The sequence below is a fragment of the Arachis ipaensis genome, chromosome B4 (assembly GCF_059453495.1).
Source record: "Arachis ipaensis isolate K30076 ecotype BB chromosome B4, ASM5945349v1, whole genome shotgun sequence".
Taxonomy (NCBI): Eukaryota; Viridiplantae; Streptophyta; class Magnoliopsida; order Fabales; family Fabaceae; genus Arachis; species Arachis ipaensis.
Window position 1 is genome coordinate 118610934 of NC_142439.1, and position 25647 is coordinate 118636580.

Consider the following 25647-nt stretch of genomic DNA (forward strand, 5'->3'; position numbering starts at 1 on the left):
TCTGCACATGCAACACTTAAGCTCAGCCCAAACACACACCAAGTGGGCCCCGGAAGTGGATTTATACATCAAATACTTACTCATGTAAACCCTAGTAGCTAGTTTATTATAAATAGGACCTCTTACTATTGTATTAGGCATCTTTGATTACCTTATGATCCTTTGATCACGTTTTAGGGGGCTGGCCATCTCGGCCATGCCTAGACCTTCACTTATGTATTTTCATACGGTAGAGTTTCTACACTCCATAGATTAAGGTGTGGAGCTCTGCTGTTCCTCAAAGATTAATGCAAAGTACTACTGTTTTCTATTCAATTCTTCTTATTTCGCTTCTAAGATATCCATTCACACCCAAGAACGTGATGAAGGTGATGATTATGTGTGACGCTCATCATCCTTCTCCCTTATGAACGCGTGCCTGACAAACACTTCTGTTCTACATGAAATAAGCTAGAATGAATATCTCTTAGATCTCCTAACCAGAATCTTCGTGGCGTAAGCTAGAATGATGGCGGCATTCAAGAGAATCCGGAAAGTCTAAACCTTGTCTGTGGTATTCCGAGTAGGATTCAATGATTGAATGACTGTGACGAGCTCCTAACTCGCGATTGCAGGGCGTTAGTGACAGACGCAAAAGGATAGTAAATCCTATTCCAGCATGATCGAGAATCGACAGATGAATAGCCGTGCCGTGACAGGGTGCGTGAGCATATTATTCACTGAGAGGATAAGATGAAGCCATTGACAAGGGTGATGCCTCCAGACGATTAGCCGTGCCGTGACAAGGCATTGGATCATTTTCCCGAGAGATGACCGAAAGTAGCCATTGACAGTGGTGATGTATCACATAAAGCCAGCCATGGAAAGGAGTAAGACTGATTGGATGAAGATAGCAGGAAAGCAGAGGTTCAGAGGAACGAAAGCATCTCCATTCGCTTATCTGAAATTTCTACCAATGATTTACATAAGTATCTCTATCCCTATTTTATTAATTAATATTCGAAAACACCATTATCACTTTATATCTGCCTGACTGAGATTTACAAGGTGACCATAGCTTGCTTCATACCAACAATCTCCGTGGGATTCGACCCTTACTCACGTAAGGTATTACTTGGACGACCCAGTGCACTTGCTGGTTAGTTGTATCGAAGTTGTGACAATTATGAATTAAGATCAGAGCACCAAGCTTTGGAGCCATTATCAGGATTTGTTCGAGCCTGGAGATCACAATTTCGTGCACCACTCTTGTTGAGGTCCATGATCTCTTGTTTGCTCTATCCTTTTCTTGGTGATGGGCTTATCCTCATCAATGAGGATGTCTCCCTCTATGTCAATACCATCCGAATTGCATAGATGGCAAATGAGGTGAGGAAAGGCTAACCTTGCTGATGAGCGGATAATTTATACGCTTTTTGGCACTATTTTTAGTATGTTTTTAGTATATTTTAGTTAGTTTTTATTACATTTTTATTAGTTTTTATTTAAAATTCACTTTTCTGGACTTTACTATGAGTTTGTGTGTTTTTCTATGATTTCAGGTAATTTTTGGCTGAAATTGAGGGACCTGAGCAAAAATCTGATTCAGAGGCTGAAAAAGGACTGCAGATGTTGTTGGATTCTGACCTCCCTGCACTCGAAGTGGATTTTCTGGAGTTACAGAAGCCCAATTGGTGCACTCTTAATTGCGTTGAAAGGTAGACATCCTGGGCTTTCTAGCAATATATAATAGTCCATACTTTGCCCAAGATTTGATGGCCCAAACCGGCGTTCCAAATCAGCTTCAGAATTTTTGGCGTTTAACGCCGGAACTGGCACAAAAGCTGGAGTTAAACGCCCAAACTGGCACAAAAGCTGGCGTTTAACTCCAGAAAAAGTCTCTACACATGAAAGCTTCAATGCTCAACCCAAGCACACACCAAGTGGACCCCGGAAGTGGATTTTTACGTCATTTACTTATTCTTATAAACCCTAGGTCACTAGCTCACTATAAATAGAACCTTTTGCTATTGTATCTCTACCTCATGACACTTTACACATTTTATATTGTATCTTCTATGGCATTAGTCTCTAAACCCCATGGTTGGGGTGAGGAGCTCTGCTGTGTCTTGATGGATTAATGCAATTACTACTATTTCTCATTCAATCACGCTTGCTTCTATTCTAAGATATTCATTCGCGTTTCAACCTGATGAATGTGATGATCCGTGACACTCATCATCATTCTCACCTATGAACACGTGCCTGACAACCACCTCTGTTCTACATGCAATCAAGCTTGAATGCGTATCTCTTGGGTTTCTAATATAAGATTGGAACCTTCGTGGTATAAGCTAGAATCTATTGGCAGCCATTCTTGAGAATCCGGAAAGTCTAAACCTTGTATGTGGTATTCCGAGTAGGATTCGGGGATTGAATGGCTGTGACGAGCTTCAAACTCGCAAGTGTTGGGCGTAGTGACAGACGCAAAAGGATCAATGGATCCTATTCCAGCATGATCGAGAACCGACAGATGATTAGCCGTACGGTGACAGCGTGCGTTGAACATTTTCACTGAGAGGACGGGAGGTAGCCATTGACAACGGTGAAACCCAACATACAGCTTACCATGGAAGGAACCTTGCGTGCATGAAGAAGAAGACAATAGGAAAGCAGAGATTCAGAAGATATAGCATCTCCAAAACCTCAACCTGTTCTCCATTACTGAAAAACAAGTATTTATTTCATGTTCTTTTACTTTTTACAATTAAATCTGAGAATTATTGATATCCTGACTAAGAGTTACAAGATAGCCATAGCTTGCTTCAAGCCGGCAATCTCCGTGAGATCGACCCTTACTCACGTAAGGTATTACTTGGACGACCCAGTGTACTTGCTGGTTAGTTGTGCAGAATTACAAAAGTGTGATTGTGATTTCGTGCACCACTTGCCAAAGTGGAAGACTTGTCAGCCACCTTGTAGAGTTCTTAAGGTATAATCTCATGAACTTCCACTTCCTCCCCAATCATGATATTGTGGATCATGATGGCCCGGTCTATAGTAACTTCAGACCGGTTGCTAGTAGGAATAATTGAGCGTTCAATGAACTCCAACCATCCTCTAGCTACAGGCTTAAGGTCCGGTCTTCTCAATTGAACTGGCTTGCCTCTTGAGTCAACTTTCCATTGAGCTCCTTCCACACATATGTCCATGAGGACTTGGTCCAACCTTTGATCAAAGTTGACCCTTCTAGTGTAGGGACGTGCATTTTCTTGCATCATTGGCAAGTTGAACGCCAACCTTACATCTTCCGGACTGAAATCTAAGTATTTCCCCCGAACCATGGTAAGCCAATTCTTTGGATTCGGGTTCATACTTTGATCATGGTTCCTAGTGATCCATGCGTTTCATAGAACTCTTGAACCATTAAGATCCCGACTTGTTGAATAGGATTAGAGAGAACTTTCCATCCTCTTCTTCTAATCTCTTGTCGGATGGTGCACGAAATTGTGATCTCCAGGCTCGAACAAATCCTGGTAATGGCTCCAAAGCTTGGTGCTTTGATCTTAATTCATAATTGTCACAACTTCGATACAACTAACCAGCAAGTGCACTGGGTCGTCCAAGTAATACCTTACGTGAGTAAGGGTCGAATCCCACGGAGATTGTTGGTATGAAGCAAGCTATGGTCACCTTGTAAATCTCAGTCAGGCGGATATAAAACAGTTATGGAGTTTTCGAAATTAATATTAAAATAGGGATAGAGATACTTATGTAAATCATTGGTAGGAATTTCAGATAAGCGAATGGAGATGCTTTTCGTTCCTCTGAACCTCTGCTTTCCTGCTATCTTCATCCAATCAGTCTCACTCCTTTCCATGGCTGGCTTTATGCAAGGGCATCACCGTTGTCAGTGGCTACATCCCCTCCTCTCAGTGAATAATATGCTCACGCACCCTGTCACGGCACGGCTATTCATCTGTCGGTTCTCGATCATGCTGGAATAGGATTCACCATCCTTTTGCGTCTGTCACTAACGCCCAACAATCGCGAGTTTGAAGCTCGTCACAGTCATTCAATCATTGAATCCTACTCGGAATACCACAGACAAGGTTTAGACTTTCCGGATTCTCTTGAATGCCGCCATCATTCTAGCGTACGCCACGAAGATTCCGGTTAGGAGATCTAAGAGATATTCATTCTAGCTTATTTCATGTAGAACAGAAGTGTTTGTCAGGCACGCGTTCATAAGGGAGAAGGATGATGAGCGTCACACATAATCATCACCTTCATCACGTTCTTGGGTGCGAATGGATATCTTAGAAGCGAAATAAGAAGAATTGAATAGAAAACAAAAGTACTTTGCATTAATCTTTGAGGAACAGCAGAGCTCCACACCTTAATCTATGGAGTGTAGAAACTCTACCGTTGAAAATACATAAGTGAAGGTCCAGGCATGGCCGAGATGGCCAGCCCCCTAAAACGTGATCAAAGGATCATAAGGTAATCCAAAGATGCCTAATACAATAGTAAGAGGTCCTATTTATAATAAACTAGCTACTAGGGTTTACATGAGTAAGTATTTGATGTATAAATCCACTTCCGGGGCCCACTTGGTGTGTGTTTGGGCTGAGCTTAAGTGTAGCACGTGCAGAGGCCATTTGTGGAGTTGAACGCCAGTTTCTGTGCCAGTTTGGGCATTCAACTCTGGTTTTGGATCCTTTTCTGGCGCTGGACGCCAGATTTGGGCAGAAGGCTGGCGTTGAACGCCAGTTTACGTCGTCTATTCTTGGCCAAAGTATGGACTATTATATATTGTTGGAAAGCCCTGGATGTCTACTTTCCAACGCAATTGGAAGCGCGCCATTTCGAGTTCTGTAGCTCCAGAAAATCCACTTTGAGTGCAGGGAGGTCAGAATCCAACAGCATCAGCAGTCCTTCTTCAACCTCTGAATCTGATTTCTGCTCAAGTCCCTCAATTTCAGCCAGAAAATACCTAAAATCACAGAAAAACACACAAACTCATAGTAAAGTCCAGAAATGTGAATTTAACACATAATCTATTAAAAACATCCCTAAAAGTAACTAGATCTTACTAAAAACATACTAAAAACAATGTCAAAAAGCGTATAAATTATCCGCTCATCACAACACCAAACTTAAATTGTTGCTTGTCCCCAAGCAACTGAAAATCAAAATAGGATAAAAAGAATAGAATATACTATAAATTCCAAACTATCAATGAAACAGAGCTTCAATCATATGAGCGGGACTTATAGCTTTTTGCCTCTTGAATAGTTTTGGCATCTCACTTTATCCATTGAGGTTCAGAATGATTGGCATCTATAGGAACTTCAGATTTCGAATAGTGTTATTGACTCTCTTAGTTCAGTATGATGATTCTTGAACACAGCTTCTTTATGAGTCTTGGCCGTGGCCCTAAGCACTTTGTTTTCCAGTATTACCACCGGATACATAAATGCCACAGACACATAATTGGGTGAACCCTTTCAGATTGTGACTCAGCTTTGCTAAAGTCCCCAATTAGAGGTGTCCAGGGTTCTTAAGCACACTCTTTTTTTGCTTTGGACCTTGACTTTAACCGCTCAGTCTCAAGTTTTCACTTGACACCTACACGCCACAAGCACATGGTTAGGGACAGCTTGGTTTAGCCGCTTAGACCAGGATTTTATTCCTTTAGGCCCTCCTATCCACTGATGCTCAAAGCCTTGGGATCCTTTTTATTTCCCTTGCCTTTTGGTTTTAAGGGTTATTGGCTTTTTGCTCTTGCCTCTTGGTTTTAAGAGCTTTGGCTTTTTCTGCTTGCTTTTTCTTTTTCTTTCTATATTTTTTTTTTCGCCTATTTTTTTTTTCTGCAAGCTTTGTTCTTTGCTGCTTTTTCTTGCTTCAAGAATGATTTTTATGATTTTTCAGATTATCAAATAACATGTCTCCTAGGCATCATTCTTTCAAGAGCCAACATATTTAACATTCTTAAACAACAACTTCAAAAGACATATGCACTGTTCAAGCATACATTCAGAAAACAAGAAGCATTGTCACCACATCAATATAATTAAACTAAGTTCAAGGATAAATTCGACACTCATGTACTTCTTGTTCTTTTGAATTAAAACATTTTTCATTTAAGAGAGGTGATGGATTCATAGGACATTTATAACTTTAAGACAAAGTTACTTAACTACTAATGATCATGTAATGAAGACACAAACATAGATAAGCACATAACATAGAAAACGAAAAACAGAGAAAGTAAGAACAAGGAATGAGTCCACCTTAGTGATGTCCTTGAGCTCTTCTATGTCTCTTCCTTGTCTTTGCTGCTCCTCCTTCATTGCTTTTAGATCTTCTCTGATTTCATGAAGGATGATGGAGTGCTCTTGATGTTCCACCCTTAGTTGCTTCCAATAATTGTGTGGAAGAAAATGTATCCCCTGAGGTATCTCAGGGATCTCTTGATTTGCAGTCAAATGTTCTACCACTGAGCTATAGACCCTTGATGGAAGCTTTTGTCTTCCCTTTCCTCTTTCTAGAGGTTTCTCTGGCCTTAGGTGCCATCAATGGTTATGGAAAAAACAAAAAGCTATGCTTTTACCACACCAAACTTAGAATGTTGCTCGCCCTCGAGCAAAAGAAGAAAGAATAGAAGAAGAAGAGGATATGGAGGAGATGGATGGCTGTGTGTATTCGGCCATATGGGTGGGATTGGGTGGGGAAGAGATGTTGAATTTTTGAAGGTAAGTGGGTGTATGGGTGTGAGTGGTAAATGGAAGACAGAAGGGATGAGTGTTTATTGGGAATAGAGGATGATTGAGAAGAGAGAAGAGAGTGAGTGAAGGTAGGTGGGGATCCTGTGGGGTCCACAGATCTTGGGGTGTCAAGGCATTTACATCCCTGCACCAATTTAGGCATGCAAAATGCCCTTGCACACAACTCTGGGCGTTCAGCGCCAGGTTGGTGCCCATTTTGGGCGTTCAACGCCCATTTGCTGCCATTTCTGGCGTTGAACGCCAGAACCATGCTTGTTCTGGGCGTTCAGCGCCAGGATGCTCCCATTATGGGCGTTCAGCGCCAGAACTATGCTCTGTTCTGGCGTTTGAACGCCAGACAGATGCTCCTCCAGGGTGTGATTTTTCTTCTGCTGTTTTTGATTCCGTTTTTGATTTTTTTGTTTATTTTGTGACTCCACATGATCATGAACCTAAGAAAACATGAAAAACAATAAAAATAAGAATTAGATGAACATTGGGTTGCCTCCCAACAAGCGCTTCTTTAATGTCAATAGCTTGACAGTGGGCTCTCATGGAGCCTCACAGATGTGCAGAGCTTTGTTGAGACTCTCCAACACCAAACTTAGAGTTTGGATATGGGAGTTCAACACCAAACTTAGAGTTTGGTTGTGGCCTCCCAACACCAAACTTAGAGTTTGACTGTGGGGGCTTTGGTTGACTCTGCTTGGAGAGAAGCTTTTTCTGCTTCCTCCCCATGGTTGCAGAGGGAGATCCTTGAGTTTTAAACACAAGGGAGTTCTCATTCCATTGAAGGAATATTTCACCTCTGTCAACATCAATCACAGCTCTTGCTGTGGCCAGGAAAGGTCTTCCTAGGATGATGGATTCATCCTCTTCCTTTCCAGTATCCAGGACTATGAAATCAGTAGGTATGTAAAGGCCCTCAACCTTTACTAATACATCTTCTACTTGTCCATAAGCCTGTTTTCTTGAGCTGTCTGCCATCTCTAGTGAGATTTTAGCAGCTTGCACCCCATAGATTCCCAGTTTCTCAATTACAGAGAGGGGCATGAGGTTTATTCCTGAACCAAGGTCACACAGAGCCTTAAAGATCATGGTGCCTATGGTACAGGGTATTATGAACTTTCCAGGATCCTGTCTCTTCTGAGGCAATGTCAGTTGATCCAGATCACTTAGTTCATTGATGAACAAGGGAGGTTCAACTTCCCAAGTATCAATGCCAAATAATTTGCCACTCAGCTTCATGATTGCACCAAGAAACTTGGCAGTTTGCTCTTCAGTAACATCCTCATTCTCTTCAGAAGAGGGATACTCATCAGAGCTCATGAAGGGCATAAGGAGGTTCAATGGGATCTCTATGGTCTCTAGATGAGCCTCAGAGTCCTTTGGTTCCTCAGAGGGAAGCTCCTTATTGGTCACTGGACGTCCCAGGAGGTCTTCCTCCTTGGGATTCACGTCCTTTCCTTTCCTCACAGGTTCGGCCATGGCGCTTATGTCAATGGCCTTGCACTCTCCCTTTGGATTCTCTTCTGTATTGCTTGGGAGAGTACTAGGAGGGATTTCAGTGATCCTTTTACTCAGCTGGCCCACTTGTGCTTCCAGATTTCTAATGGAAGACCTTGTTTCATTCATGAAACTTACAGTGGCCTTAGATAGATCAGAGACTAGATTTGCTAAATTAGAAGCATTTTGTTCAGAGTTCTCTGTCTGTTGCTGAGTTGATGATGGAAAAGGTTTGCTATTGCTAAACCTGTTTCTTCCACCATTATTAAAGCCTTGTTGGGGCTTTTGATCCTTCCATGAGAAATTTGGATGATTTCTCCATGTTGAGTTATAGGTGTTTACATAAGGTTCACCTAAGTAATTTACCTCTGCTATTGCAGGGTTCTCAGGATCATAAGCTTCTTCTTCAGAAGATGCCTCTTGAGTACTGTTGGATGCAGCTTGCATTCCATGCAGACTCTGAGAAATCATATTGACTTGCTGAGTCAATATTTTATTCTGAGCCAATATGGCATTCAGAGTATCAACTTCAAGAACTCCCTTCTTTATAGGCGTCCCATTACTCACAGGATTCCTTTCAGAAGTGTACATGAACTGGTTATTAGCAACCATGTCAATGAGTTCTTGAGCTTCTGCAGGCGTTTTCTTTAGGTGAATGGATCCACCTGCAGAGGTATCCAATGACATCTTTGATAACTCAGATAAACCATCATAGAATATATCCAGGATGGTCCATTCTGAAAGCATGTCAGAAGGACACTTTTTGGTCAACTGTTTGTATCTTTCCCAAGCTTCATAGAGGGATTCACCTTCTTTCTGTCTGAAGGTTTGAACATCAACTCTAAGCTTGCTCAGCTTTTGAGGAGGAAAGTACTTGGCTAAGAAAGCCGTGACCAGCTTATCCCAAGAGTTCAGGCTGTCTTTGGGTTGAGAATCCAACCATAATCTAGCTCTGTCTCTTACAGCAAAAGGGAAAAGTATGAGCCTGTAGACTTCAGAATCTACTCCATTAGTCTTAACTGTATCACATATCTGCAAGAATTCAGTTAAGAACTGAAAGGGATCTTCAGATGGAAGTCCATGAAACTTGCAGTTCTGCTGCATCAGAGAAACTAATTGAGGTTTCAGCTCAAAGTTGTTTGCTCCAATGGCAGGAATGGAGATGCTTCTTCCATGTAAATTGGAATTAGGTGCAGTGAAGTCACCAAGCATCTTCCTTACATTATTATTATTTTCGGCTGCCATCTCCTCTTCCTGTTCGAAAATTTCTGAAAGGTTATTTCTGGATTGTTGTAATTTAGCTTCTCTTAATTTTCTCTTCAGAGTTCTTTCAGGTTCTGGATCTGTTTTCACAAGAATGTTCTTATCCTTGCTCCTGCTCATATGACAAAGAAGAAGGCACAGAAAAATAATAATAATAGGGATCCTTTTTGCCCAAGCACAGAGGTTCCCTTATGTGAGTAGAAGAAAAGAAGAAAAGAAAATCTGAACTCAGAGAGAGAGAGGGTTCGGATTTTTGGTGAGTTGAAGGAAATATGTTAGTATATCAATAAATAGAATAAGATGGGAGAGGGAGAATTTTCAAAAATAATTTTTGAAAAAGAGTTAGTGATTTTTGAAAATGATTTTTGAAAAATGTTAGTATTTTTTTCGAAATTTTTTTTTAAAATCAAAAATAAAAATAAAAATAATTAGTTAATTAAAAAGAAATTTTTGAAAAAGAGGGAAGATATTTTCGAAAATTAGAGAGAGAGAGTTAGTTAGGTAGTTTTGAAAAAGTTAAGAAACAAACAAAAAGTTAGTTAGTTAGTTGAAACAAATTTTTAAAAGATAAGAGGTTAGGAAGTTAGAAAAGATATTTTGAAATCAAATTTTTGAAAAAGATAAGAAGATATTTTTGAAAAGATATGATAGAAATTAGTTTTGAAAAAGATTTGATTTTTAAAATCATAATTAATGACTTGATTCACAAGAAATCACAAGATATGATTCTAGAACTTAAAGTTTGAATCTTTCTCAACAAGCAAGTAACAAACTTCAAATTTTTGAATCAAGACATTAATTGTTATTGTTATTTTCGAAAATTTGGTATAAAAATAAGAAAAAGATTTTTGAAAAATATTTTTGAAATTTTCGAAAATAACTAAGAATTTTGAAAAAGATTTGATTTTTGAAAAAGATTTTGAAAAAGATAAGATTTTCAAATTGAAAATTTGATTTGACTCATGAGAAACAACTTGATTTTAAAAAATTTTTGAAAAAGTCAATCCAAATTTTTGAATTTGATGAGAGAAAAAAGGAAAGATATTTTTTTTTATTTTTGAATTTTTTTTGAAAAACATGAAAATTATGCAATGCATGAAATTTTTAGATCAAAACAATGAATGCATGCAAGAATGCTATGAATGTCAAGATGAACACCAAGAACACTACGAATGTCAAGATGAACATCATAGACACAATTTTGAAAAATTTTTAATGCAAATAAAACATGCAAGACACCAAACTTAGAATTCTTTAATGCTTACGCATTAAGAATTCAAGAATGCATATGATAAACATGAAAAGACACAAAACACAAAATCATCAAGATCAAACAAGAAGACTTACCAAGAACAACTTGAAGATCATGAAGAACACTATGAATGCATGATATTTTCGAAAAAATGCAAGATGCATATGCAATTGACACCAAACTTATAATGTGACTCAAGACTCAAACAAGAACAAAAAATATTTTTGATTTTTATGATTTTCTAATTTTTTTGGATTTTTTTTTTCGAAAATAGTTTTGAAAAAAGAAAACTAAGGATTCCAAAATTTTCAATATGAATTCCAGGAATCTTATGCTCTAAAGCTCCAATCAAAGGGTCAGGCATGGCTTAATAGCCAGCCAAGCTTTAGTATGTAACTCAGACATGACACGCCTGACATTCCTTACATTCAACAGCCAATTGGCTAAGAAAGATAAAGAAGCTCTTCTCTTGGGTATAAGGATTGAGACATGGCTTTACAGCCAGCCAGGCTTCAACATGCTTCATGAAACGCTAGAATTCATTCTTAAAAATTCTGAAGCCATAGAATGATTTATTTTTGAAAACATTTTTTTTTTCGAAAACAAAGGAGAAATTTTTGAAAAATTTTTTGAAAACAAAACAAAAAGAAAATTACCTAATCTGAGCAACAAGATGAACCGTCAGTTGTCCAAACTCAAACAATCCCCGGCAACGGCGCCAAAAACTTGGTGCACGAAATTGTGATCTCCAGGCTCGAACAAATCCTGGTAATGGCTCCAAAGCTTGGTGCTTTGATCTTAATTCATAATTGTCACAACTTCGATACAACTAACCAGCAAGTGCACTGGGTCGTCCAAGTAATACCTTACGTGAGTAAGGGTCGAATCCCACGGAGATTGTTGGTATGAAGCAAGCTATGGTCACCTTGTAAATCTCAGTCAGACGGATATAAAACAGTTATGGAGTTTTCGAAATTAATATTAAAATAGGGATAGAGATACTTATGTAAATCATTGGTAGGAATTTCAGATAAGCGAATGGAGATGCTTTTCGTTCCTCTGAACCTCTGCTTTCCTGCTATCTTCATCCAATCAGTCTCACTCCTTTCCATGGCTGGCTTTATGCAAGGGCATCACCGTTGTCAGTGGCTACATCCCCTCCTCTCAGTGAATAATATGCTCACGCACCCTGTCACGGCACGGCTATTCATCTGTCGGTTCTCGATCATGCTGGAATAGGATTCACCATCCTTTTGCGTCTGTCACTAACGCCCAACAATCGCGAGTTTGAAGCTCGTCACAGTCATTCAATCATTGAATCCTACTCGGAATACCACAGACAAGGTTTAGACTTTCCGGATTCTCTTGAATGCCGCCATCATTCTAGCGTACGCCACGAAGATTCCGGTTAGGAGATCTAAGAGATATTCATTCTAGCTTATTTCATGTAGAACAGAAGTGTTTGTCAGGCACGCGTTCATAAGGGAGAAGGATGATGAGCGTCACACATAATCATCACCTTCATCACGTTCTTGGGTGCGAATGGATATCTTAGAAGCGAAATAAGAAGAATTGAATAGAAAACAAAAGTACTTTGCATTAATCTTTGAGGAACAGCAGAGCTCCACACCTTAATCTATGGAGTGTAGAAACTCTACCGTTGAAAATACATAAGTGAAGGTCCAGGCATGGCCGAGATGGCCAGCCCCCTAAAACGTGATCAAAGGATCATAAGGTAATCCAAAGATGCCTAATACAATAGTAAGAGGTCCTATTTATAATAAACTAGCTACTAGGGTTTACATGAGTAAGTATTTGATGTATAAATCCACTTCCGGGGCCCACTTGGTGTGTGTTTGGGCTGAGCTTAAGTGTAGCACGTGCAGAGGCCATTTGTGGAGTTGAACGCCAGTTTCTGTGCCAGTTTGGGCGTTCAACTCTGGTTTTGGATCCTTTTCTGGCGCTGGACGCCAGATTTGGACAGAAGGCTGGTGTTGAACGCCAGTTTACGTCGTCTATTCTTGGCCAAAGTATGAACTATTATATATTGCTGGAAAGCCCTGGAAGTCTACTTTCCAACGCAATTGGAAGCGTGCCATTTCGAGTTCTGTAGCTCCAGAAAATCCACTTTGAGTGCAGGGAGGTCAGAATCCAACAGCATCAGCAGTCCTTCTTCAACCTCTGAATCTGATTTCTGCTCAAGTCCCTCAATTTCAGCCAGAAAATACCTAAAATCACAGAAAAACACACAAACTCATAGTAAAGTCCAGAAATGTGAATTTAACACAAAATCTATTAAAAACATCCCTAAAAGTAACTAGATCCTACTAAAAACATACTAAAAACAATGTCAAAAAGCGTATAAATTATCCGCTCATCATCGGATCTCCGGATATTCGCTCTTTTTGAGCTTAAAAGATACCTCAGGGATCACCTTTTTCTTGGCCACAACTTCATAGAAGTGGTCTTGATGGACCTTTGAGATGAATCTCTCCATCTTTTATGACTCAGAGGTGGAAGCAATTGCCTTCCCTTTCCTCTTTCTTGAGGTTTCTCTGGCCTTAGGTGCCATTGATGGTTATGGCAAAACAAAAAGCAATGCTTTTACCACACCAAACTTAAAATGTTTGCTTGTCCTCGAGCAAAAGAAGAAAGAAAGAAGGAGAAGAAGAAGAAAAGTGGAGGAGAGGGAGAGAGGTGTGTATTCGGCTAAGGGGAAGAAGAAAGGGTTGTGTTGTGTGAAAATGAAGAAGGAATGAGGGGTTTATATAGGAGTGGGGGGAAGTTTAGGGTTCGGCCATTTGGGTTGGGTTTGGGAGGGAAAAGAATTTGAATTTTGGAGGTAGGTGGGGTTTATGGGGAAGAGTGGATGGATATGAGTGGTTAAGAGGTGATGGAGAAGAGTGGTTGAGGTGATTGGTGAACGGTATTTGGGAAAGAGAGTTATTAAAAGGTGTGAAGAGGAGAGAAGAAGAGGTGGGGTAGGTGGGGATCCTGTGGGATCCACAGATCCAGTGGGGCCAAGGACTTTACATCCCTGCTCCAATTAGGCGTGTAAAACACCCTTAGCATGCATGTCTGGCGTTAAACGCCAGCTTGCTGCTTGTTTTTGGCATTAAACGCCCAAATGTAGCCTGTTTCTGGCGTTTAACGCCAGGTTGATGCTTGTTTCTGGCGTTAAACGCCAGCTTGGTGCTTGTTTCTAGCGTTTAAACGCCAGAATGTTCTCCCTCCAGGGTGTGCTATTTTTAATGCTATTTTTCATTATGTTTTTGATTTTCCAGTAGTTTTTTTGACTTCACATGATCATCAACCTAAAAAAATATAAAATAACAATAGAAAATAAATAGATATAATTAAATAACATTGGGTTGCCTCCCAACAAGCACTTCTTTAATGTCAATAGCTTGACAGTGAGCTCTCATGGAGCCTCACAGATGTTCAGAGCATTGTTGGGACCTCCCAACACCAAACTTAGAGTTTGAATGTGGGGGTTCAACACCAAACTTAGAGTTTGGTTGTGGCCTCCCAACACCAAACTTAAAGTTTGACTGTGGGGGCTTTGGTTGACTCTGTAGTGCGAGAAGCTTTTCATGCTTCCTCTCAATGGTTACAGAAGGAGATCCTTGAGTTTTAAACACAAGGTTGTCCTTATTCAGTTGAAGGACCAACTCTCTTTTGTCCACATCAATCACAGCTTTTGCTGTGGCTAGGAAGGGTCTTCCAAGGATGATGGATTCATCCTCATCCTTCCCAGTGTCTAGGATTATGAAATTAGCAGGGATGTAAAGGCCTTCAACCTTTAATAACATGTCCTCTACTAGTCCATAAGCCTATTTCATGGATTTGTCTACCATCTCTAGTGAGAACTTGGTAGCCTGTACCTCAAAGACTCCTAGTTTCTCTATTACAGAGAGTGGCATTAAGTTTATGCCTGACCCCAGGTCACACAGAGCCTTCTCAAAGGTCATGGTGCCTATGTTACAGGGTATTAAGAAATTACCAGGATCCTGTTTCTTTTGAGGTAGAGTTTGCTGAACCAAGGCATTTAGTTCCTTGATGAGCAATGGAGGTTCATCCTCCCAAGTCTCATTACCAAATGATTTAGCATTCAGCTTCATGATTGCTCCTAAATATTGAGCAACTTGCTCTTCAGCAATGTCTTCATCTTCTTCAGAAGATGAATAGTCATCAGAGCTCATGAATGGTAAAAGGAGGTTCAATGGAATCTCTATGGTCTCTAGATGAGCATTAGATTCCTTTGGTTCTCAAAGGGAAACTCCTTATTGGTCACTGAACGTCCCAGGAGGTCTTCCTCACTAGGATTCACATCCTCCTCATCCTATTTGGGTTCGGCCACACCAAGTAAGGTAATGGCCTTGCACTCTCTTTTTGGATTCTCTTCTGTATTGCTTGGGAGAGTACTTGGAGGGGTTTCAGTGACTCTTTTACTCGGCTGGCCCACTTGTGCCACCAAATTTCTAATGGAGGACCTTGTTTCATTCATGAAACTCAAAGTGGTCTTAGATAGATCAGAGACTATATTTGCTAAGCTAGATGAATTTTGCTCAGAATTCTCTGTCTGTTGCTGAGTGGATGATGGAAAAGGCTTGCTATTGCTAAACCTGTTTCTTCCACCATTATTAAAGCCTTGTTGAGGCTTTTGTTGATCCTTCCATGAGAAATTCGGATGATTTCTCCATGAGGGATTATAGGTGTTTCCATAGGGTTCACCCATGTAATTCACCTCTGCTATTGCAGGGTTCTCAAGATCATAAGCTTCTTCTTCAGAAGATGCCTCTTGAGTACTGTTGGATGCAACTTACAATCCATTCAGACTCTGAGAAATCATATTGACTTGCTGAGTCAATATTTTGTTCTGAGCCAATATGGCATTCAGAGCATCAATTTCAAGAACTCCCTTCCTCTGAGGCGTCCCATTATTCACAGGATTCCTTTCAGAAGTGTACATAAACTGGTTATTTGCAACCATGTCAATGAGTTCCTGAGCTTCTGCAGGTGTTTTCTTTAGGTGAATAGATCCACCTGCAGAATGGTCCAATGACATCTTAGATAATTCAGACAGACTATCATAGAATATATCCAGGATGGTCCATTCTGAAAGCATGTCAGAAGAACACTTTTTGGTCAGTTGCTTGTTCCTCTCCTAAGCTTCATAGAGAGATTCACCTTCTTTTTGTTTGAAGGTTTGAACATCCACTCTAAGCTTGCTAAGCTTTTGAAGAGGAAAGAACTTGGCTAAGAAAGTCGTGACCAACTTATCCCAAGAGTTCAGGCTATCTTTAGGATGAGAGTCCAACCATATTCTAGCTCTATCTCTTACAGCAAATGGGAAAAGCATAATCCTGTAGACCTCGGGATCAACCCCATTGGTCTTAACAGTATCACAGATCTGCAAGAATTCAGTTAAGAACTGAAAAGGATCTTCTGATGGAAGTCCATGAAACTTGCAGTTCTGTTGCATCAGAGAAACTAATTGAGGTTTAAGCTCAAAATTGTTTGCTCCAATGGCAGAGATTGAGATGTTTCTTCCATGTAAATTGGAATTTGGTGCAGTAAAGTCACCAAGCATATTCCTTGCATTGTTATTATTTTCGGCCATGTCTCCTTCTTTTTCGAAAATTTCTGTCAGATTTTCTCCAGAGAGTTGTGCTTTAGCTTCCCTTAGCTTCCTCTTCAGAGTCCTTTTAGGTTCAGGACCGGCTTCAACAAGAATGTTCTTATCCTTGTTCCTGCTCATATGAAAAAGAAGAGAACACAAAAGAAAATATGGAATCCTCTATGTCACAGTATAGAGATTCCTTATGTAAGTAAAAGAAGAGGTGAATAAAAAAAGGGGAAGAGAAAAACTCGAACACAGAGAGGAAGATGGGGTTCAAATTTTGGGTGGAAGAGAAGTGTTAGTAGACGAATAAATAAATAGAAGGGGATGAGAGATGGAAGAATTTGAAAATTAAAAATAAAAATAAAAATTAAAGTTAAAATTCGAAAATTTTAAGAAGAAAAATGAAATTAAATTAAAATTTAAAACAATTAGTTAATTAAAATTGAATTTTGAAAAAGTGGGGAAGAGTTTTCGAAAATTAGAGAGAGAGAATTAGTTAGGTAGTTTTGAAAAAGATAAGAATCAAACAAAAAGATAAGATTAATTGTAAAAGATTTGAAAATCAATTTTGAAAAGATAAGAAGTTAGAAAAGATTTTGAAATTGATTTTGAAAAAGATGTGATTGCAATTTATTTTGAAAAAGATTTAAAAAAGAAATTTAAAAAGATTTGATTTTGAAAATTAAAGTTGATTACTTGACTAACAAGAAACAAAAAGATATGATTTTAAAATTTAAATATTGAACCTTTCTTACTAGGCAAGTAACAAACTAAAAATTTTTGAATCAATCACATTAATTGTTGGCATTAATTTCGAAAATATGAAATAGAAATAGGAAAAAGATTTTGAAAATAAATTTTGAAATTTTTGAAATTATGAAAGAAAAAATGAAAAAGATTTGATTTTTGAAAAATATTTGAAAAAGATAGTATTTTTAAATTGAAAATTTGATTTGACTCATAAGAAACAACTAAATTTTAAAAAGTTTTGAAAAAGTCAACTCAAATTTTCGAAAATTTATGAGATAAAAAGGGAAAGATATTTTTTTGATTTTTGAATTTTAATGAGGAAAGAGAAAAACACAAAAATGACACATAACATAAAAATTATGAATCAAAACACACAATGCATGCAAGAACACTTTGAATGTCAAGATGAACACCAAGAACACTTTGAATGTCAAGATGAACATCAAGAACTTATTTTTGAAAATTTTTAAGAAAAGAAAGATATGCAAGACACCAAACATAGAAATTTTCAAACTTTAGACACTAACAAATTGAAAATGCATATGAAAAATAAGAAAAGAAACAAAACATGAAAAATTAAAGATCAAACAAAGAAGATCATCACGAACAACATGAAGATCATGAAGAACACCATGCATGAGTTTTCAAAATTTTAAAGAAAAATTAAAAGCATGCAATTGACACCAAACTTAAAAATTGACACTAGACTCAAACAAGAAACATAAAATTATTTTTTTGATCTTATGGTTTTATAAATTTTTTTTTCGAAAATTATTTGGAAAAAGAAAATAAGGATTTCAAAATTTTTAATGAGAATTCCAGGAATCATGCAATGTTAGTCTGAAGCTTCAGTCTAAAGAGATTAGACAGGGCAGAACAAGCTTCAGCAGGACATTACATACAACAGCCAAATTGATGGGAATCAACTGACTCCTGTGATGATAAAAGCATCATCTGAAACTCTAGAATTCATTCTTAAAAATTCTGAAGAACATAGAATAATTTATTTATTTATTTATTTATTTTCAAAAATTAATTTGGAAAAACGAAAAAGAAGAAATTTTTTTTATTTTTCGAAAATAAGAAATAAAAAGCTTAAAAATAAAATAAAATTACCTAATCTGAGCAACAAGATGAACCGTCAGTTGTCCAAACTTGAACAATCCCCGACAACAGTGCCAAAAACTTGGTATGCAAAATCGTGATCGTTCATTCCTTGGTAACGGCGCCAAAAACTTGGCGCGCACATTTATAAATTTAGTTATTTGTCGCAACTTCGCACAACTAACCAGCAAGTGCACTGGGTCGTCCAAGTAATAAACCTTACGTGAGTAAGGGTCGATCCCACGGAGATTGTCGGTATGAAGCAAGCTATGGTTATCTTGTAAATCTCAGTCAGGCGGATTCAAATGGTTATGGTGAATTGATAATTAAAATATAAATGAAATATAAAATAGGATAGAGATACTTATGTAATTCATTGGTGAGAATTTCAGATAAGCGTGTGGAGATGCTTTGTTCCTTCTGATTCTCTGCTTTCCTACTGTCTTCATCCAATCCTTCATACTCCTTTCCATGGCAAGCTGTATGTTGGGCATCACCGTTGTCAATGGCTACATCCCGTCCTCTCAGTAAAAATGGTCCAAAATGCACTGTCACCGCACGGCTAATCATCTGTCGGTTCTCGATCCTGCTGGAATAGGATTCAGTAATCCTTTTGCGTCTGTCACTACGCCTAGCACTCGCGAGTTTGAAGCTCGTCACAGCCATCCCTTCCCAGATCCTACTCGAAATACCATAGACAAGGTTTAGACTTTCCGGATCTCAAGAATGGCCGCCAATAATTCTAGCCTATACCACAAAGACTCTGATCGTAGATCAGGAGGCTAAGAGATACACATTCAAGCTTGTTTGCATGTAGAATGGAAGGGGTTGTCAGGCACGCGTTCATAAGTGAGAATGATGATGAGCGTCACATAATCATCACATTCATCATGTTCTTGTGTGCGAATGAATATCTTAGAGAAGAAATAGGCTTGAATTGAATAGAAAAATAATAGTACTTTGCATTAATTCATGAGGAATAGCAGAGCTCCACACCTTAATCCATGGTGTGTAGAAACTCTACCGTTGAAAATACATAAGAACAAGGTCTAGGCATGGCCGAATGGCCAGCCCCCTTAAACGTGTACAAAGTGATCTAAAGATGAACAAAGCTCAAAGTTCAAAAAGATGATATAAAACAAATCACTAAAAGTAGTTTTTATACTAAACTAGTAGCTAGGGTTTACAGAAATGAGTAAATGATGTAGAAATCCACTTCTGGGGCTCACTTGGTGTGTGCTTGGGCTGAGCATTGAAGCTTTCACGTGTAGAGGTCTTCCTTGGAGTTGAACGCCAGTTTGTAACTTGTTTCTGGCGTTTAACTCTGCTTTGCAACTTGTTTCTGGCGTTTGACGCCAGAATAGGGCAGAGAGCTGGCGTTGAATGCCAGTTTGCGTTGTCTAAACTCGAGCAAAGCATGGACTATTATATATTTTTGAAAAGCCCTGGATGTCTATTTTCCAACGCAATTAAGAGCGTGCTATTTGGACTCTTGTAGCTCCAGAAAATCCACTTTAAGTGCAAGGAGGTCAGAATCCAACAACATCAGCAGTCCTTTGTCAGCCTCTGAATCAGATTTTTGCTCAAGTCCCTCAATTTCAGCCAGAAATTACCTGAAATCATAGAAAAACATACAAACTCATAGTAAAGTCCAGAAATGTGATTTTTAATTAAAAACTAATAAAAATATAATAAAAACTAACTAAATCATACTAAAAACTACTTAAAAACAATGCCAAAAAGCGTATAAATTATCCGCTCATCAACAAGCATGGGTTTTGAATCCTGCTTTGTGAGAAGATATTTAAGAGCAGCATGGTCAGTGTACACAATCACTTTGGATCCTACTAAGTATGATTTAAATTTGTCAATGGCATAAATCACTGCAAGTAATTCTTTTTCTATGGTTGTGTAATTTTTCTGGGCATCATTTAAAACATGGCTAGCATAATAAATGACATGCAGAAGCTTGTCATGCCTCTGCCCCAATACTGCACCAATGGCATGGTCACTAGCATCACACATTAGTTCGAATGGTAAGGTCCAGTCTGGTGTAGAAATAACTGGTGTTGTGACCAGCTTAGCTTTCAGAGTTTCAAATGCCTGCAGACACTCTATGTCAAACACAAATGGCGTGTCAGCAGCTAGCAGGTTGCTTAGAGGTTTTGCAATTTTTGAAAAATCCTTTATAAACCTCCTATAGAATCCTGCATGCCCCAGAAAGCTTCTGATTGCCTTAACATTGGCAGGTGGTGGTAATTTTTCAATTACCTCTATCTTAGCTTGATCCACCTTTATTCCCTTGTTCGAAATCTTGTGCCCAAGGACAATCCCTTCAGTCACCATAAAGTGACATTTTTCCCAGTTTAAAACCAGGTTAGTCTCTTGGCATCTTTTCAGAACCAGTGTCAGGTGATCAAGACAGGAGCTGAATGAGTCTCCATATACTGAGAAGTCATCCATGAAGACTTCCAGAAAATTTTCCACCATATCAGAGAAAATAGAGAGCATGCATCTCTGAAAAGTTGCAGGTGCATTACACAGCCCAAATGGCATCCTTCTGTAAGCAAACACTCCAGATGGACACGTGAATGTTGTTTTCTCTTGATCCTGGGGATATACTGCAATTTGGTTGTAGCCTGAATAGCCATCCAAAAAGCAGTAATAATCATGACCTGCTAGTCTTTCTAGCATCTGGTCTATGAATGGTAAAGGAAAATGATCCTTTCTGGTGGCTGTATTGAGCCTTCTGTAGTCAATACACATGCGCCACCCTGTAACTGTTCTTGTAGGAACTAGTTCATTTTTTTCATTATGAACCACTGTCATGCCTCCCTTTTTGGGGACAACTTGGACAGGGCTCACACAGGGGCTGTCAGAAATGGGATAAATAATCCCAATCTCCAGTAACTTGGTGACCTCTTTCTACACCACCTCCTTCATGGCTGGATTTAGCCGCCACTGTGGTTGAACCACTGGCTTAGCATCGTCCTCCAATAGGATCTTGTGCATGCATCTAGCTGGGCTTATGCCCTTAAAGTCACTTATGGACCACCCAAGAGCTATCTTGTATGTCCTTAGCACTTGAAGTAATGCTTCCTCTTCCTATGGATTTAAAGCAGAGCTTATGATCACCGGAAAAGTGTCACCTTCTCCCAGAAATGCATATTTCAGGGACGGTGGTAGTGGTTTGAGCTCGGGTTTAGGAGGTTTTTCCTCTTCCTGAGGAATTTCCAGAGGCTCTTTTATTTCCTCTGAATCCACCAAATCAGGCTGAGCATCTTTAAAGATGTCTTCTAGCTCTGATTCGAGACTCTAAGCCATTTTGATCTCCTCTACCAAAGAGTCAATAAGATCAACTTTCATGCAGTCTTTTGGTGTGTCTGGATGCTGCATGGCTTTGACAGTATTTAACTTGAACTCATCTTCATTGACCCTCAGGGTTACTTCCCCCTTTTGGACATCAATGAGAATTTGTCTAGTTGCTAGGAAAGGTCTTCCTAGAATGAGAGTAGCACTCTTGTGCTCCTCCATTTCCAGCACTACAAAGTCAGTGGGAAAGGCGAATGGCCCGACCCTGACAATCATGTCTTCAATCACGCCTGATGGGTATTTAATGGAGCCATAAGCAAGTTGGAGACATATCCGGGTTGGTTTGACTTCTTCAGTTAAACCAAGCTTTCTGATAGTGGATGTAGGTATTAGGTTGATACTTGCCCCAAGATCACATAAAGCTGTCTTGGTATAATTACCCTCTAATATGCATGGTATCATAAAGCTCCCGGGATCTTTAAGCTTTTCTGGGAAACTTTTCAAAATGACTGCACTACATTCTTCAGTGAGGAGAACTCTTTCAGTTTCTCTCCAATCCTTCTTATGACTTAAGATCTCTTTCATGAACTTGGCATAAGAGGGTATTTGCTCAAGTGCCTCTGCAAACGGAATCTTTATTTCAAGAGTCCTGAGATAGTCTGCAAAGCGGGAAAATTGCTTATCCTGCTCCTCTTTGTGGAGTTTTTGAGGATAAGGCATCTTGACTTTGTATTCCTCAACCTTAGTTGCTGCAGGTTTATTTCCTACAGAGGTGGTTGGAGAAGCCTTTTTAGAGGGGTTGTTATCAGCACTTGTGTGCGTCTGATCCCTCACTGGCATTTGAATGCCAGAGTTAGAAGCTGGATTGGCGTTGGACGCCAACTCCTTACTTGTTTCTGGCGTTTGAACGCCAGAACTGAGCTTCCATTGGGCATTTGACGCCAACTCCCTGCCTGTTTCTGGCGTTTGAACACCAGAACTGTGTGTGGGTTGGGCGTTTAACGCCAGCTTTGCATCCCTTTCTGGCGTTTGAACGCCAGAGTTATTCCTCTCTGGGCTCTTACTATCCTCAGAGGGATTTTGGACAATATCTTGCTCATCCTCTGTCATTTGTTCTTTTCTTGGCTTTCTGCTGCTCTGAAGTGAGGTATTTAATATTTTTCCACTTCTTAATTGAACTGCCTGGCATTCTTCTGTTATATGCCTTGATAGCTGCTGTTTTGTTTGATTCAATTGTGCTTCCATATTTTTATTAGCATTTTTAGTGTCTTGTAGCATCTCCTTGAATTCTGCTAGCTGTTTTGTTAGAGAACACAATTATTGATTGAGTTCAGCAACTTGTTCTGGAGGACCAAGTTCAGTAGATACTGCTTTGGTTTCTTCTTGTATGGAGGACCCACTGCTTATGTACAGATGCTGATTTCTAGCAACTATATCAATAAGCTCTTGAGCCTCTTCAATAGTTTTTCTCATGTGTATAGATCCACCAGCTGAATGGTTTAGAGATATCTGAGCTCTTTCTGTAAGCCCATAGTAGAAGATGTCTAATTGCACCCACTCTGAAAATATTTCAGAGGGGCATTTCCTTAGCATCCTTCTGTACCTCTCCCGAGCATTATAAAGGGACTCATCATCCTCTTGTTTAAAGCCTTGGATGTCCAGCCTTAGCTGTGTCATCCTTTTTGGAGGGAAATATTGATTCAGGAATTTGTCTGATAACTGTTTCCATGTTCTTATGCTTGCTGTGGGTTGGTTATTTAACCACCTTTTAGCTTGATCTTTTACAGCAAACAGAAATAGTAACAGTCTGTATACATCCTGATCTATCTCTTTGTCACGTACTGTGTTAGCAATTTGCAAGAATTGTGCCAGAAACTCAGTAGGTTCTTCCTGTGAAAGACCGGAATACTGGCAGTTTTGCTGTACCATGACAATGAGCTGAGGATTTAGCTCAAAACTGCTTGCTTTGATGGGAGGTATACAGATGCTACTCCCATATGCAGCAGTAATGGGGTTAGCATATGACCCCAGAGTCCTTCTGGACTATTCATTTCCACTTAAGTTCATGATGGAGAAAGGGATATGATGTGAATTGCAAGTAAAATATATTTTTATTTTTATTTTATTTAATTAAAAATAACCGAATAGGAAAATGAAATAAAATAAAATAATTAGAAGATAAAATATAGATTTCGAAAAAGAAAAAGAAAATAAAAAGAAATTTGAATGTTGAATTGACTACTTAATTGAAAAGATTTGAAAATTTTTTAATATGATTTTCGAAAAAGATTTGAATTTTGAATTTTTAAAACTAAGATAAGATAAAATAGAAAGTTTTAAAAATAAAAATCTAAATTTTTAAAGGAAAATTTCGAAAATTAATTGAAATAAAGAGAAAAGATATTTTTGAATTTAATGAAGAAAGAGAAAAACACACAAAAGACACAAGACTTAAAATTTTTAGATCTAATACTCCTTGTTTTTCGAAGATTTTGTAGGGAAAACACCAAGGAACACCAAACTTAAAAATTTTAAGATCAAAATACAAAGAAGACTCAAGAACACCTTGAAGACTCACAAGAACAACAAGAATAAAATTCAAAGACTCAAGAACATAAAAAGAACACCAAACTTAAAACTTTGACACAAGATTTAATCAAAGAAAAATTATTTTTGAAAAAGTTTTAAAAGGAGGATACTTACCAAGAACATAAGCACAACGCTCTAGCCAACTGAGCTATAAATTTAACGTGTTTTAAAAAAAGGTATTTAATGTATAAAAAATTTTTTTTGAATACTGATAATTTGAAAACGCACAAGAAAAACAAGAAAAGACACAGGACAGGAAAAACTAAAGATCAAACAAGAAAAAATAGCAAGAACAACTTGAAGATCAAGAAAGAACAATGAACACAAATTCGAAAATTTAAAGGAAAATAAAATCATGCAAAATACACCAAATTTAAAATATGAAACTAAACATAAAAAGAAAACTCTAAGGATTAATAAAGAAAAGTAATAAATTTTTGGAAAATTTTTGAAAAGAAAATAAAAGACTCTGACCCAAAAGACAAAATTTTCCAAATCTAAGCAACAAGATGAACCGTCAGTTGTTCAAACTCGAACAATCCCCGGCAACGGCGCCAAAAACTTGGTGCACGAAATTGTGATTCACACTTTTCACAATTCCGCACAACTAACCAGCAAGTGCACTGGGTCGTCCAAGTAATACCTTACGTGAGTAAGGGTCGATCCCACGGAGATTGTCGGCTTGAAGCAAGCTATGGCTATTTTGTAGATCTTAGTCAGGAGATTACTGATGAGAGTGATTGTATTTATGAAAAAATAAACAACATCAAATAAAGAGTACTTGTTATGCAGTAATGGAGAACAGATTGAGGATTTGGAGATGCTCTGTCTTCCGAATCTCTGCTTTCCTACTGTCTTCTTCTTCACGCACGCAGGGCTCCTTCCATGGCAAGCTGTATGTTGGTGGATCACCGTTGTCAATGGCTACCATCCGTCCTCTCAGTGAAAATGGTCCAAATGCGCTGTCACCGCACGACTAATCATCTGTCGGTTCTCACTCATGTTGGAATAGGATCCATTGATCTTTTTGCGTCTGTCACTACGCCCAGCACTCATGAGTTTGAAACTCGTCACAGTCATCCAATCCCTGAATCCTACTCGGAATACCACAGACAAGGTTTAGACTTTTCGGATTCTCAAGGATGCTGCCAATGGATTCTAGCTTATACTACGAAGACTCTAATTAAGGAATCCAAGAGATACTCATTCAATCTAAGGTAGAACGGAAGTGGTTGTCAAGCATGCGTTCATAGGTTGAGAATGATGATGAGTGTCACGGATCATCACATTCATCATATTGAAGTGCGAATGAATATCTTAGATGGAAACAAGCGTGTTTGAATAGAAAACAGAAATAATTGCATTAATTCATCGAGACACAGCAGAGCTTCTCACCCCCAACCATGGGGTTTAGAGACTCATGCCGTCAGAAATACAATATGAAATGTGTAAAATGTCATGAGATGTATAATGAATCTCTAAAAGTTGTTTAAATA

At 38.7% G+C, this 25647-nt stretch overlaps 1 non-coding gene across 1 annotated transcript; it reads left to right on the top strand.

Annotated features, from left to right (window-relative positions):
- Positions 1 to 8996: 8996 nt before the first annotated feature.
- LOC148568940 (small nucleolar RNA R71) lies at positions 8997 to 9104 on the top strand. Its single transcript, XR_015881600.1, has one exon. It is a non-coding gene; the product is annotated as a small nucleolar RNA R71 (small nucleolar RNA).
- The last annotated feature ends 16543 nt before the right edge of the window (positions 9105 to 25647 follow it).